The sequence below is a fragment of the Schistocerca nitens genome, chromosome 1 (genome assembly GCF_023898315.1).
Source record: "Schistocerca nitens isolate TAMUIC-IGC-003100 chromosome 1, iqSchNite1.1, whole genome shotgun sequence".
Lineage (NCBI taxonomy): Eukaryota > Metazoa > Arthropoda > Insecta > Orthoptera > Acrididae > Schistocerca > Schistocerca nitens.
Genome location: NC_064614.1, coordinates 1,067,684,307 through 1,067,699,802, shown reverse-complemented (window position 1 = coordinate 1,067,699,802; position 15,496 = coordinate 1,067,684,307). Strand labels below are relative to the sequence as shown.

The window sequence follows — 15,496 nt, the reverse complement described above, 5'->3', positions numbered from 1 at the left end:
GAAAACACCGACAGTTGTCCCACAAAAAGACAAAGACGTCACGCCACTTTTGCACCTGCGTAGGTATGAGGAGGAGAGAGCGGATAGGTGGAAACAATACACTGAAAGCGTCTATGAGGGGAAATATTTTTCTAATGTGATAGAAGAAGAAACAGGAGTCGATTTAGAAGAGATAAGGGATCTGGTATTTGAATCAGAATTTAAAAGAGCTTTGGAGGACTTAAGATCAAATAAAGCAGAGGGGATAGCTAACATTCCATCAGAATTTCTAAAATCATTGGGGAAAGTGGCAACAAAACGACTATTCACGTTGATGTCTATAATGTATGAGCGTGGCGACATACCATCTGACTTTCGGAGAAACGTCATCCACACAATTTCGAAGACGGCAAGAGCTGAAAAGTGCGAGAATTATCGCACAATCAGCTTAACAGCTCATGCATCCAATTTACTTACAAGAATAATATACAGAAGAATGGAAAACAAAATTGATGTTGCGCTAGATGACGATCAGTTTGGCTTTAGGAAAGGTAAAGGCACGAGAGAGGCAATTCTGATGTTGCAGTTAATAACGGAAGCAAGACTAAAGAAAAATCCAAGACACGTTCACAGGATTTGTCGACCTGGAAAAAGCGTTCGACAATGTAAAATGGTGCAAGATGTTCGAAATTCTGAAAAAAGTAGGGGGTCATATATAATATGTACAACAGCCAAGAGGGAATAATAAGAGTGGACGACCAAGAACGAAGTGCTAGTATTAAAAAAGGTGTAAGACAAGGATGTAGCCTTTCGCCCCTACTGTTCAATCTGTACATCGAGGAAGCAATGATGGAAATGAAAGAATGATATACAGGATATAAAATCCTGCCTGAGGCCTGCGATCATTTTTATGTTAGTAATTGGCAACCAATGCTGTACAATCACAATGAAGACATGAGATGTTCAACTGACTCTTTTATCAGAACATGTTACGCGTTTCGGGATTACACCCATCATCAGACATCACAAACTTCAACTCCTTCCTAACCAACCAGGCGTACAGCCTTGACAACTCGAGGAGAGTTGCCTGATTCCCCTATATGATGTATGAACCTAAGACTTTCATCTTGGAACACACCTAAATATCTCGTTACTACATCACTTCTAATGATTAAATCAGTTAATGTTATTGTAGTAGGCCTATATCTTATCAGGTACAGTACTTAGTTATATCGGGAACTAGTGATATTTTGTCACGTCGCCACAGTTCAAGTTCATGGAGCGCAGTATTACATTTGATTTCTACTTCTCGAATCACCTCTTACGACGAAGAACATTTCATCGGCAGATCCTTCCAGTCTGCTTATATTACTGCTGTCATGTGACCTCTATAGTACATCCCAAAACTCCGGGACTCACTTTGATCCATGTGGATAGCCTTTCAAGATGAGCTTCGTCATTTCCTTTCATGGAGACATTAAAGATACTTGTGTCCTGCTGTGCACCGCGCCTCTGGACACTGCAAATCCCTAATACGACCAACGAAAGACGGCCACCATACGTTATCGAAAATGCAAATGACCATCATCTCTATATCGTAAGTGTAATGAGTAGCTGTCACGAGCAACAACGCGTTATTTATTGCTTCTCTTGTTCTCTTGCCGCTTTTATCTTTTAATCTTCTGCATAATAGTTTTTCTAATGTGTTATGCAGATGATTCAGGTGGCAAATAAGTCCATAAATTGGGATACCAGCTATCCTGCCGTTGCGCTTTGCTGGTACTCTTCTTTTGCTTAGAAGCGTTTTGATGAACACGGCATAACAGATTATAGTAAAAATACTCAGAGGTTTTCTCTTCGGTTTTAGTATTTGGCCATGATCATATTCCGTTAAGACCATTTCTTTGGTGTCCAGCACTGGTACCTCCCCTTGTTATTTTCCAATAATTTGGCTATTGTCTTTGCAAGGTGCTATAAAGATCAAACACTGCAGGAAAGAAGAATACTAGCGTGGCACTTGTTACAGAGAAATTCGACATAGTATGTACGGAGTATTGCAAAGAACCTGTTGCAAGAAATGGCATTGTAAGCCAAATGAATTAACGATAGTTGTTGAGGAATTTGGTAATGAAGAGAACTCTTGGGGATAAAAATGTTGGACTAGATCAAGACTTGAACACGGCAAACAGATGAAAACGGATGTAGGTTTCAGCAGTTATGTGGAGATGAAGAGGCCTGCGAAGGATAGTGTATTCTGGTGAGCCGCATCAAGCCAATTTTCCGAATGGAGGTCACAACAAGAACAAGACCAACAAAACAACAACAGCTACAAAAACATACATACATCACATATCGATCATTGAAACTCAGCTTGTACTTTTCTCAAATGTCATGCAGAAAGCCACGGATCAAGGCGGTCAGGAACATGCAGTATTCTGCGATTTCCGAAAAGTATTTGACTGGGTACCATATCGAAGCCTTTTATGAAAAGTACGATGGCATGGGACATCAAATGCAATTTGTAATTGAATTGAGGACTTTTTGGTAGGGAGGGCGCGTATGTTATCGCTCATGGAGATGTTTCAAATGGCTCTGAGCACTATGGGACTTAACATCTGAGGTCATCAGTCCCCTAGAACTTAGAACTACTTAAACCTAACTAACCTAAGGACATCACACACATCCATGCCCGAGGCAGGATTCGAACCTGCGGCCGTAGCTGCCGCGCGGTTCCAGACTGAAGCGCCTAGAACCGCTCGGCCACCGACGCGCATGGAGAGTTGTCGAGAGATATAGAAGTAGCTTCGGGTGTTTATCAGAGAAGTGTGTTGTGATCCTTGTTGTTCAAGTTGTATGTTAATAACCTTGCGGACAATATTAATAGTAGCCCCAGATCTTTCGCTCATGATGCAGTTCTCTGTAATGAAGTAATGTATAAAAAACGGTGTGAAGATTGGAAACTTGCTTTAAATGCTCAGAAATGTCCACTACACAAACGAAAAAACGTAATGTCCTATAGTTATAATATCATCGAGTCACGGCTGGAATCGCTCAACTCATACAAACACCTGGGTGTAACACATGTAGGGATAACTTAGGCTTGACTGTAGGTTAAACAGGTAGCAGACGTCGTCTTACTCGTAAAACACTAATCAGTCTACAAAGGACATTGTTTGCAGATCACTCGTGCTATCCATCCTAGAATACTGCTATGGTGTGCAGGACCAATGCAAACAGAACTAGCAGGGTATATTGAACGTGTACTGAGAAAGGCAGCACGGATGGTCACGGGTTTGTTTTATTCGTGGGAGAGTGTCACGAAGATGCTGAAGGAACTGAACTGGCTTGAAGCTGGAGGCAAACTATCTCGCTAAATCCTGCTTACGGAATCTCAAGAACCGGCTTTTAATGATGACTCCAGGAAATTACTACAATCCCCTAAGTATCTCCCTCTTAGGGACCTTGAGGACATGATTAGATCAATTACATGGTACAAAGAACCATTTAAACATACTTACCCATACATATTTATGCATACTTCCAACGCTCCACATGTGACAGGAAAGGGACGAGACCCTAATAACTGATACAATGGGCAGTAGCCTCAACCATGAACTTCAGAGTGGTGTGCAGAGTAGGGACGTGGATGTAGAAATAACCGAATATTAATAAAAATGAATCAGGACCGTCATAAAATAAAATTTTGCGTTCACTGCCTTCATTCCATTTTCTTACGTTTTCATGTGAGTTTTTTCGCGTTTCGCTCTGGTTGTTTCATCGCTGAAGTATGTGCACCGTGTCTGCACTGTGTTAACTTTTTTAAGCGGAACGGTGAGAGTGACTGTAATTTGTCTATATTTTGTCAGAATAAACTAATCCAAAAAAAGTTTATCAGTATGGCGTCTGCGATTGCAGAACAGCAATATTGCTGATACCGAAGTTTTATTGGTTCGAAAATCCACCCTGAGAGTCATAAAACGTAAAATTAAATTCAGCAGAAACTTAATAGTTTATGGCTATAAGTACTTCGATACGTTGACTAATAATCATGAAAGTAATGCTTGTGACGATTCACAATTTTGATGTAATTATGCAAGGGATAAGCTTAATAGAATGATGTAGAGGTCGTGCCTAAAGAGATACGAAAAGTTGCTTTGGAACTTGAGGAGCGAGAGGTTCTGGGCAAATGTAGACTGTCATGGGATAGACGTACACAACGGAAATGAAGAAGATAAAGGAAGGTTACACTCCTAATAGTGTTCAGCAGTTACGTGATGTTGATGAAGATAATTGAGAACCATTCAGACAAATACGTTGGATTCCATGTGGTAAAATCTACAATTTAGGCATACACCTCGAACACCTGCTATGATTTTTGACAAAGGAAAATACACAGAAGTTGCTCTATAATCTGTGACGTATATTATTACAGGTAATATTGCAGTGTCAGTTCTATGAGACTAAACATTGTATCATAAATGTGTTGAATTCATTTTTTTCTTGTGGACCTATGATCGACTGCTTCAAATCTCAATTTCCATGAAATAAAAGTTGGTTCTAACGTTACATAGCAGACACTTTCGTCTACGTGATAAAATTGGTTGAATTACCAAACTGTTTTCACAAGTCTTCTTTCTTACCTTCTTTCAAAAATGGTTCAAAACGCTCTGAGCACTATGGGGTTTAACATCTAAGGTCATCAGTCCCCTAGAACTTAGAACTACTTAAACCTAACTACCCTAAGGACATCACACACATCCATGCCCGAGGTAGGATTCGAACCTGCGACCGTAGCAGTCGCGCGGTTCCGGACTGAAGCGCCTAGAACCGCTCGGTCACCTTTCTTTCTGTGATATAATTTTTCACAGTTTATTTCCTATTTAGAAATTATTCTGAAAATTACTATGATTTATTGAAAGTCAGAAGCACCTACTCGCAGTGTCATAGGTTTTGTGGGTGGTAGTTTCCATGAACTAATCACAAGGAACCTAACGCAAGTGCATTGCTCAACTCCTTTCTGATACTTTCTTTAAAAAGCGTTTTAAAGCAATGGAGGTATTTCGGTCGATGCTAACTAAAGAAAACCTGGACCAATTTCGTAATACTTTTCATTGGCAAAATCTGATTACAGACTTACATGACATTTTTGATACTTATGTCAAACTCATGCAACGTAGTAAATAGAATACGTGGTTCAAAAATCATAAAAGGAGTACGTTACTCTTGGAAAAACGCTGGAGACACGGTAAGATTCCAGCTAGATTACATGATAAGACATAAATTTTTAAATCAGATATTGGGTTGTAATGCACACACAGCACCAGAGACAGATGTAGTTCACGTTTTGGTAGTGATAATGTGTGGACAGCATTTTAAGGTATGCATGCTCGTCTGGAAGAATCAGTGTGGCAAGAAATGCGATACTGAAGTATTCAGAAATTATGAGATGCATTTAAAGTTCTCTAAAGTTGTTGATAGTGCGAAATTAATACAAAAGAAAGTTCAGCTGAACAGGAACCTCTAAAAAAGTGCAGTCACTGAAGATGGACAGCCAAAACCAGGTAGGCCAATGAGGTTTTCTCGATGAGTCCTTTGCGAGGCACTTAACAATGAATTGCAGAGTAGATGAAGAAGAAGGTAACTGTGAAGAGACCTTGGTTAACGGTGGAAATATCTCAGTTAATCCATGTAAAAAGAAAGTAAAATATTGTTCAATAAAGCAGCGATGTAACTCACATATAAATGAAATAAATTCGAAGTGCATTGAGGTCAAGGTGAAGTAGCTGTAGGAAAAATGTGAAGAAATCGAAAAGGAAATCTCCGTAGGAAAGACTGATTCAGTGTATACAAAAGCCCAAACAGCTTTCGGTGAAATTAAAACCAAGGGTGACAACATTAAAAGTGTGATAGGAATTGCACTGTTAACCTCTACGTGGGGACGAGCAGTCTGATAAGGTGACGGGAGAAGAAATGGGAGCTGATATGGAAAACGTAGTGGGGTCCAGTATTAGAGTGAGAGTTTAACAGCGCTTTGGAAGATTGCCTTTAAAGTAAGTGGAAAGGGATAGATGATTCCTCCGTAATTTCTAAAATCATTGAGGGAAGTGGCAATCAAATTGTACAAGTTGGTGTGTAGAATCTTTGTGACGGGATACGTGCTATCGCATCTTCGGCAAAATATCGTTCACACGATTCCAAAGATAGCAAGGACAGACAAGTGTGAGAACTACTGCACGATCAGCGTAAGAGCTCGTGTATGAAAGTTGTTCACAAGACTAATATACAGAAAAATGGACAAGAACACTGAGGAACTGCTATATGATGAACCAGTTTGGCTTTCGGTTCTGATGTTGCTCTTGATAATGGAAGCAAGAGGTAAGAAAAATCAAGAGACTTCCATATGTTTTGTAGGTCTCGAAAAATTGTGAAATGATGAAATACGTTCGAAGTGAAGTATGTTCGAAACTGTGAAAAAAAATGCGTGTATCTTATAGGACTATAGAGTAACATACGATATATAAAAGGACGAAGAGGGAACAATAAAAATGGAAGACTATGAACGATGTGCTCAGTTGAAAATGGGTGAAGACAGGGATGTATCATTTTGCCCCTACTGTTCAATATATACATGGAAGATGAAATCACGAAAATAAAGGAAAGTTTCAAAAGTATGTTTAAAATTAAGGGTGGAAGAACAGCAAAGATAAGATTCGCTGATGACATTGCTATCCGTAGTGAAAGTAAAGAAGAATAACAAAACATTTTGAGTGGAATGAACAGTTTAATGAGTAGTGTAACAAATAAGGTAGTGATAAACAAAAGATTGATCATTATGATTTAGGTGAAGTTAAGAAATTTTGCTACCTTGGAAGCAAAAGAGTACATTACAGACGAAGCAAAGAGGACACAAAAACAGACTAGCACGGGGAAAGAGGGCATTCCTGATCAAAAGAAGTTTACTGTTATGAAACATCGGCCATAATTTGAGAAAGAAATAAGCGTTTGGGGTGTGGTGCTACAGAAGACTTTTCAAAATTAGATGGACTGTGAGATGAGGAGTTAGGAGGTTCCCTGTAGAAACGGCAATGAACGGATCATATGGAAAACACTAACGACAAGAAGGGGCAGGCTGACAGAAGATTTGTTAAACGATCAGGTAATAGCTTTCGTGGTATTAGTGTGGAAGACAGAGATTGGAATAAACCCAACAAATTAATGAGGGCTTAGCGTTCAAGTGCTACTCTGAAACGAAGAGGTCGGCACAAGAGGATAATTTGTGTCGGGGCGCATCAAACTAGTGAAGAGGATGAAGACTTATCTTTTAGTCAACTGATAGTTTTACCTCAGTGATTTCATTCTTGTAATACCCGAGAGTAGACTGAAGTTTAACAAACTACTCAGGAAGAATCAGTACGCAAAGAAGTGGGATGCGGAACTACTAAGGAATGAAGACATTCACTTGAAGTTCTCTGAGGCTATCGATACTGTGATAGGGAATCTCTCAGCAGGCAGTTCAGCTGAAGAAGGAAGGACATATCTAAAAAGGGCAACCACATATGTTGGAAGGAAAAACATGGGTATTAGGAAGGTAACTGCAAAGAAACCACGGGTAACAAAAGAAATTGGTCAGTTGACCAACGAAAGAGGGGAGTACAAAAATGTTTAGGGAAATTCAGGAATACAGACATACAAGTCTCCTTGAAGCGACATAAATTCGAAGCAAAAATGCTCCACGAAAAGTGTGATGAAGCGAAAAAGAAAGTGATTGTCGGAATGACTGTCTAGTATACAGAAAAGTCAAAACAACCTTCACTAAAATGAAGAGCAAGGACGGTACCAGAGTGCTTTGGGAATTCCAGTGTTAAATGCAGAGGAGAAGGAATATAGGGGGGAAGAGTACACTGAACGCTCGTTCGAGGGGGAAGAGTTAACCGATGACGTGATAGAAAGAAGAAACAGGAGTCGACAGGAAAGAGATAGGCGATCCACTATTACAATTTAAGAAAGCTGTGGACCTCATGTAGGGGAGAGGTGATCGATTGTATCGGAAATAATTAATAGCATTGAAAAAGTTTAATTAAAATAATCGATGTACGATCCCTCATCAGGATAACACCCGCAGCGAAGTAGCGCCTCAGGGAAATCAAAGACGGTTCCTTGCGACTAGTTTTATTTCAAAATTCTACTATAGAAACAATGCGCGGGTATTGTTAGTTCTCTTGTCCTGTTTTCTGTAACTGGCATTTCCGTGTTACGTGCTACGGAACGGATCAGGGTTCTTATGTTAAACTGCAAGAAAAGTATAGTTGGTTTACACGGGACAGACTTACGTTGAAACGTACTGAGGTCTAGGTAGATCTTTGCCGTACGGTCACGGACTAAGAATATCTGAAGTATTGTGTATGCAGGAAAAAGTAACGCTCAGTATTAAACTCTATTACGTGCCGAATAACCGATAACAGGGATTGCGGACTATACGAAGAGACTTTAAACTGAATATAAGGACGGACTTTGACACGTAGCTTTGTGAAAGTAAAAGCGTACGATGTTTGAATGACCGAGTCGAAGTATAGTAATGGACCATAGTCCTTGCCATAATATCTTGGAGCGACGAACTATAAAAATCACCGACATTTTAGTTGCCGTAATTGCTGAGAGTAACTGAAGGATCAACCCGCCTTTCCTCTATATACAAAACGCAACCATTCATGATCATTTAATTGTTATTAAATGTTTGTAAAGAACTAAAGTGATTTCCACAACAGCGTGCGTATTAATCAACGATAATCATAGGCCAGCTGCAAAGTGTGTCTCAGGATGTCGGAAGGTTCGATTATGAAATATTACGAAGAGTAAATTGTGACTTAAGAGCTATTTAACATTTCATTTCCAATCGGACAGAAATAATACAAAATCAGAAACAGTGAGGATAAGCAGTAACGTCTTAAATAGGAAGTTGAAATAATAACGAACATCCAAATACGTTATTAACTATCCTGTCTTTGGTAGCGCAGCAACAAATGAAGGATGATCGTCTGCGCAAAAGGTCAACATTAATCATTCTTATGAAAACCCGAAATGTAATCGCCGTTACAGTGAATATGTTTGTGGCTACTCCATGTAATGCGTAGATATAACGAAAAGTCGGGCATATACAGCAGATAACAACATCAGTATCTTACGTTAGAGAAGTCGACGACAGCAGCTCGACGGAGGGCGGCTACACATTCCAGCGGAATTTCCAAAATCATTTGGGAAATTGGCAAAAAAGTGACTGTTCAGGTTGGTGTGTAGAATGTGTGAGACTGGCGATATATTCGGAAAAACATCGTGCAAGGTTATTGCACAATCAACTTAACAGCTCATGCATCCAAGTTGATGACAAGAATAATACACAGAAGACTGGAAAGGAAAATTGAGGATGTGCTGGATGGTGATCAATTTGGCTTTAGGGAAGGTAAAAGCATCCGAGAGGAAGTTATGACGTTGTGGTTGATAACGGAAGTAAGACTGACAAAAACCGAGACAGGTTCATAGGAGTTGACGACCTGTAAAAAGCGTTAGACGCTGTAAAACGGTGCAAGTTGAAAAATATAGGTGTAAACTCGGTGGAAAGATGGGTATTACACAACATGTGCAAGAACCAAGAGGAAGCAATAACACTGAAAAACCTAGAACGAAGTGTTCGGGCCGGCCGCTGTGGCCGAGAGCCTCTAGGCGCTTCAGTCCAGAACCGCGCTGCTGCTACGGTGGCAGGTTCGAATCCTGCCTCGGGCATGGATGTTTGTGATGTCCTTAGGTTGAAGTAGTTCTAAGTCTAGAGGGCTGAGGGCGTCAGATGTTAAGTCCCATAGTGCTTAGAGCCATTTGAACCATTTGAAGTGTTCGGACTAAGAACCGTATAGGATAGGACAGCGATTTAATCTTTCGCATCAAAGAAGCAATGACGAAAATAATATACAGGTTGAAGAGAGGGACTAAAATTCAGGATTAAAGGATATCAGTGTCAAGACTCGCTGATAAAATTGCTATCCTCATTGAAAGTTAAGAAGAATTAGTGGTTTTGCCCATTGCAATAAACAGTCTAATGAGTACAGAATTTGGACTGAGAGTAAACCAAGAAACAATGTAACGAGAAGTAGCAGAAATGATAACAACAAGAAAGTTAACTTAAGAATTGGGAATGACGAAGTGACGATGCAAAGGAATTGTACTACTTAGGTAGCAAATTAACGCATGATGGACGGAGCAAGGAGGACATCAAAAGACGACTGGCACTGTCAAAATGGGCATTTCCGGGCAAGAGGAATCTACTAGCATAAAGTACAGGGCTTAATTTGGGGAAGAAGTTTCTGGGAATGTACATTTTGGGGAGAGCATCGCGTGGTAGTGAAACATGGACTGTGGGAAAACCAGAACATAAGATGGTTCAAATGGATCTGAGCAATACGGTTCTTAACATCTGAGGTCATCAGTCCCCTAGAACCTAGAACTACTTAAGCGTAACTAACCTAAGGACATCACACACATCCATGCCCGAGGCAGGATTCGAACCTGCGACCGTAGCGGTCGCGTAGTTCCAGCCTGAAGCGCCGAGAACCGCTCGGCTACTCCGGCCGGCTAGATCATAAGAGAATGGAAGCATTTGGGAATGGCCCTACAGAAGAATGTTGAAAATTAGGTGGACTGATAACGAATGAGGTGGTTCTCCGCAGAATCGGCGAAGAAAGGAATATATGGAAAACAATGGGAAGGAGGAAAAACGGGATTGAAGGACACGTATTAAGGCTTCAGAGAATAATCTACGTGGTACTGGGGAGAGCTGTAGAGAGTAAAAAGTGTAGGAGGAGACAGAGATTGGAATACATCCAGAAAATAATTGTGGACGTAGGATGAAGTGCTATTCTGAGATGAGGAGGTTGGTAGAGGAAAGGAATTCGTGTCGGGCTACATGAAACTAGTCAGAGGACTGATGAGGGTATAAATTTTCTGCAGCAAACGAACTGAGAAGAAAGATCTTGTACTCGCTGTGACTGTTCCCTTCCCTTGAAAGTAAAGAACGACTGGAGTGGTGCGGCTAAGACTGTAAAGAGGAACGGCTTATCTCAGTCTGCCGTCTCTCTCCCCGGCACGCCACCTCGCCCAATCAACGTGATCTGTAAAATGAGAGCTCATTCAGTTCAGGAGACTGAAGTAAACACCCGTATTACAATAGATGATAAGCGAATTAATATCAAGGAGTATCACTTTTAATAGATGTTCGCATGTAATTCAGAGTCATATACTGGGCTGACGTTGGGAAACGAGAGCTAAAACATTCAAAAACGATAATCACTACACACACGCAAACATAAATGCTAAAAGAAGGTATATATCAAAAGACTTGATTTGATTAGTAAATTCCAAGTCTGGAATCGGCATTTGCCAAGCCAAGTATTTAATTAAAACATGGTCTCTTACATGAAAGAAATGACTTTATTTCAGTCACACAGATCAGTTGTAAATGAAATGAAACCAGTCTAAGAAAAAGTACGGGTCACGAAGTAAAAAAGAATGCTATATATGACGACCTTGCTAACGTACAACGAGTTTTGCGCGATAACTGTATGTTCTGAATGTTTCACTGCACAAGAGAGGAAATGAATAATGAGACTGGATGTGTTTTAAGACGCCACATTTCCTCTCATGTTGGGAAGCTGAGTGTCGAATAATATATCCATAGACCACGGCTGGTGGAACAAGAACGAAAATTGTATATGACCATAATTAGTTACTGACATCGTTTTGTGATGCAAAAAAGGGTTTAAAAATCAGGTTCTTGAAAGAGTAGACTAAGTTCAAGCTCTAGTTACGTTAGTCTGATTCACGAAGTTTTAAACATGGTTGCTTGGTTCAATGACCGTTTCTAAATTAAAATATTTTGTGACTGAAGCCCTTCTGGCCTGTTAATTATTTTATATGTGCCACGTAAGTACTGCCTCTGTATTTTATTGTTAGTCAGAACTTACACTTTTTATATAAAAAATGTCTTTGCCTATAAATTTTTAATTACGTTATAGGCCATTTTAATTGTTTTAATTCTGATGAAGGCACTCTTAGAAATGTTGAAACCTGGTCAATAAGACTAAAAATAATAGTGATCAAGGGCTCATTTGTATAAATTTTAATTTATCTTGATACATTCATTTAGGTAACGGAAAAATGGTTTTTAATCATTGTTTGATCCATGCTTTGTACAGAATATTGTTGACGACACCAATGATGACACGTTAATGTGTACCGCGACACCATCGATAAAATTTCAAAAGTTGTTCAGTGACATTTTGTGAGGGTTTTGGTACGAGGAACACGTCGACTCATGCACCCCGTTTGTGAATAATTACATTTCGTGTGATTGCCCACCCCAGTTTATCTTGGTATCATTAATGCCACGCAAATATCTGCACAGCAGTGAAAATGTCGACGTTATGCCCTGTGTGTCTTGTTTCACTTCCGGTATTTATTCTCGACAACAGCAGTGCCCAGTTCACTCTTCGTTTTCAATCTTGCATTCAGTACGGCTCTGTTCTGTCTGTGATATTTATTTCCGATATAACTGTACGTCAAAATAGATTCACAGCAGTAAGGATAGAATGAACTGATGAAAAGTTGGCAACTATTCACCTAATGTATGGGTTCACTGAATGCAATGGAAACGCAGCACAACGGCGCTATGGTGAGCAGCGACAGCAACCACAGGGTGGTTCAGGAGGAAAGGTATGTGCTTTGAAAGGTGATAGTGTTACTGATTTCATGTGCCCTATTCCGAATGGTTCCGATACAGAATACATTCAATGTACATTGTTATTTCTTTTCTGTAACATTCGAACACTGTCAAGGTCTACAACGTGCCAGAGTATAGTGTAGAGGAAGTTGAAACGAACCAGTTGATACATGGTACTTGTGTCTAGAAACTTGGGAAAGTACCTAAAAATTGGACTACAAAAAGTACCTAAACTATAGCGTATGCACATCACGCGAATATTTTCAATATTCTAGGCCTCTCTTCGCGCATTTTGTTGTCCTAGAGACAAAATGAATACTACCTTTTTCGTAGTTTAATTTTGTATTGTGACACGTTTTCGTCGCAGAATGCGGTTTTCGAATTATTCAAGGAAAACATACAAATGCTTTCAACCGGAAGTTCACCACGGGATCTCCTTCCACGCCAAGACAGCGCGTAACTACTGGCACTAGCAGTTGCACTGATGCAGTGTTGCCGCGTGACCGCTACGGTTGCAGGTTCGAATCCTGCCTCGGGCATGGATGTGTGTGATGTCCATAGGTTAGTTAGGTTTAACTAGTTCTAAGTTCTAGGGGACTGATGACCACAGATGTTAAGTCCCATAGTGCTCAGAGCCATTTGAACCATTTTTTGATGCAGTGTTGTCATTATACAGCAAGAAAATGCTCCCCAGACAAAAGACGCCCTAGACTCCGAATATTCCAAAAGCCAAATGTTAAGTAAGGAGGACAATATGAATACGTTTGGCATGAAAGATAGAGTACTTCTTACGAGAGTCAGAAAACAAATAATCGGATCAGAGTAAGAAAATAGAAACTGGATTGGAAGCGAAATTATGAATGTAATTAAAATAAAATGGAGGCGAGCAAGAAATATACCTATAGTCCAACTAAAATTACTTGATATTTGACACCTCACGCATTGAAGCTGGCTTCCTCCAATCAGAGCGCTCAACGTCACGCCAGAATCCTTCGCAACTGCCAGTCTGCCACAACTATTGGTCAGTTCACTTCCAGTTCCTTGTCCGGCATTATTGCTTGATGTGCTTGGATCCCGAATCCTGAGTTTGGTAAGTTTTACTTCGTATTTCATAAAACATGATAACCACACCAAAATCGTACACACATGCACACACACACACACACACACACACACACACACACACACACACACGTAACGATGCTAATGAAACACACACGTTTCATACACAGCACTCACTAAACACGACTGGATACTTACACACATGACGCGATTCAAGGTGATCATGATCACAGAGATCGGCGTGCATTTCACGATATTGCACGAATCCAAGTTTTTGAAAACTGCAATTCATCGTTGCGACTGGTTGATCACAGTCAAAAATATAACGGCTTCACCCATTACTGTATTGTAGCGCGCTGGTTAGCGAGTTAACCTGCTGTGACGAACGTTCTAGGTTTGGCTATCGCCAAATGTCACAGACTTTCTTCTTATTTCTAAAGATGATCAAAAGAGATTGATTATAATTTTTATGTAATTTTTTTCTAATTCTTCGGCATACTATTTTCAGAACAGTACTGGCATTTTTTATTTGCTTTTTTCTACCTATCATTCTTTTTTCTCTGATATCTGAATTTTTACGCTGACGCGCCAAAGAAACTGGAATAGGCATGCGTATTCAAATACAGAGATATTTAAATAGGCAGACTTCGGTTAGCAGCGCCTATGTAAGACACCAAGTGTATGGCTCAGTTGTTAGACCGCTTACTGCTGCTACAATGGCAGATTATAAAGGTTTAAGTGAGTTTGAACGTGGTGTTATAGTCGGCGCACGAGCGATGAGACACAGCATCTCGGAGGAAGCAATGAAGTGAGGATTCTGCCGTGCCACCATTTCACGAGGTTACCGTGAATGTCAGGAATCCGGTAAAACATCAAATCTCCGACAGCGTTGCGGCCGGAATAAGATCCTGCAAGAACAGGACAAACGACGAATGAAGACAGAAATGCAACCCTTTCGCAAATTCCTGCAGATTTCGATGCTGGGCAATCAACAAGTGTCAGCGTGCGAACCATTCAACGAAACATCATCGATATGAGCTTCCGGAGCCGGAGGTCCACTTATGTACCCTTGATGACTGCAGCTTACCCCTCGCCTGGGTCCGTCAGCACCGACATTGAACTGTTGATGACTGGAAACATGTTGCCTGGTAGGAAGAGTCTCGGTTCAAATTGTATCTCGCGGATGGACGCGTACGGGTATGGAGACAACCTCATGAATCAGTGGGACTGTTCAAGCTGGTGGAAGCTCTGTAATGGTGTGTGGCGTGTGCAGTTGGAGTCATATGGGACCTCTGATACGTCTAGATACGACTCTGACAGGTGACACGTACGTAAGCATCCTGTTGACCACCTGCATTCATTCATGTCCATTGTGCAATCCGACGGACTTGGGCAATTCAAACAGGGCAATGCGACACCCCACGCATTCAGAATTCCTACAGTGGCTCCCAGATATTAGTCGAGCCCATGATACGTCTTATTGCGGCTCTCCTGCGTGCTCGGTGGGGTGCTGCACGATATTAGGCAGGTGTACCAGTTTCTTTCGCTCTTCAGTGCATTCATTAAATTGGTTTACATGTATTTCTTTTATTTCTGATTCTTTGCCAAGTCATTTTCATCATCGTAATGATGGTATCGGCCTCTGTCTACTACAAATGCCACCAAGTGCCTACGAGGACTGTTCATCGGTTG

The 15,496-nt window shown here is 40.6% G+C and overlaps 1 protein-coding gene across 1 annotated transcript in view; it reads right to left on the bottom strand.

Moving 5' to 3' along the window:
* The window catches only part of LOC126227229 (tachykinin-like peptides receptor 86C), a 969,629-nt gene that overhangs the window by 296,625 nt on the left and 657,508 nt on the right, over positions 1-15,496 (bottom strand). The gene's annotated exons all lie outside the window — the stretch shown is intronic.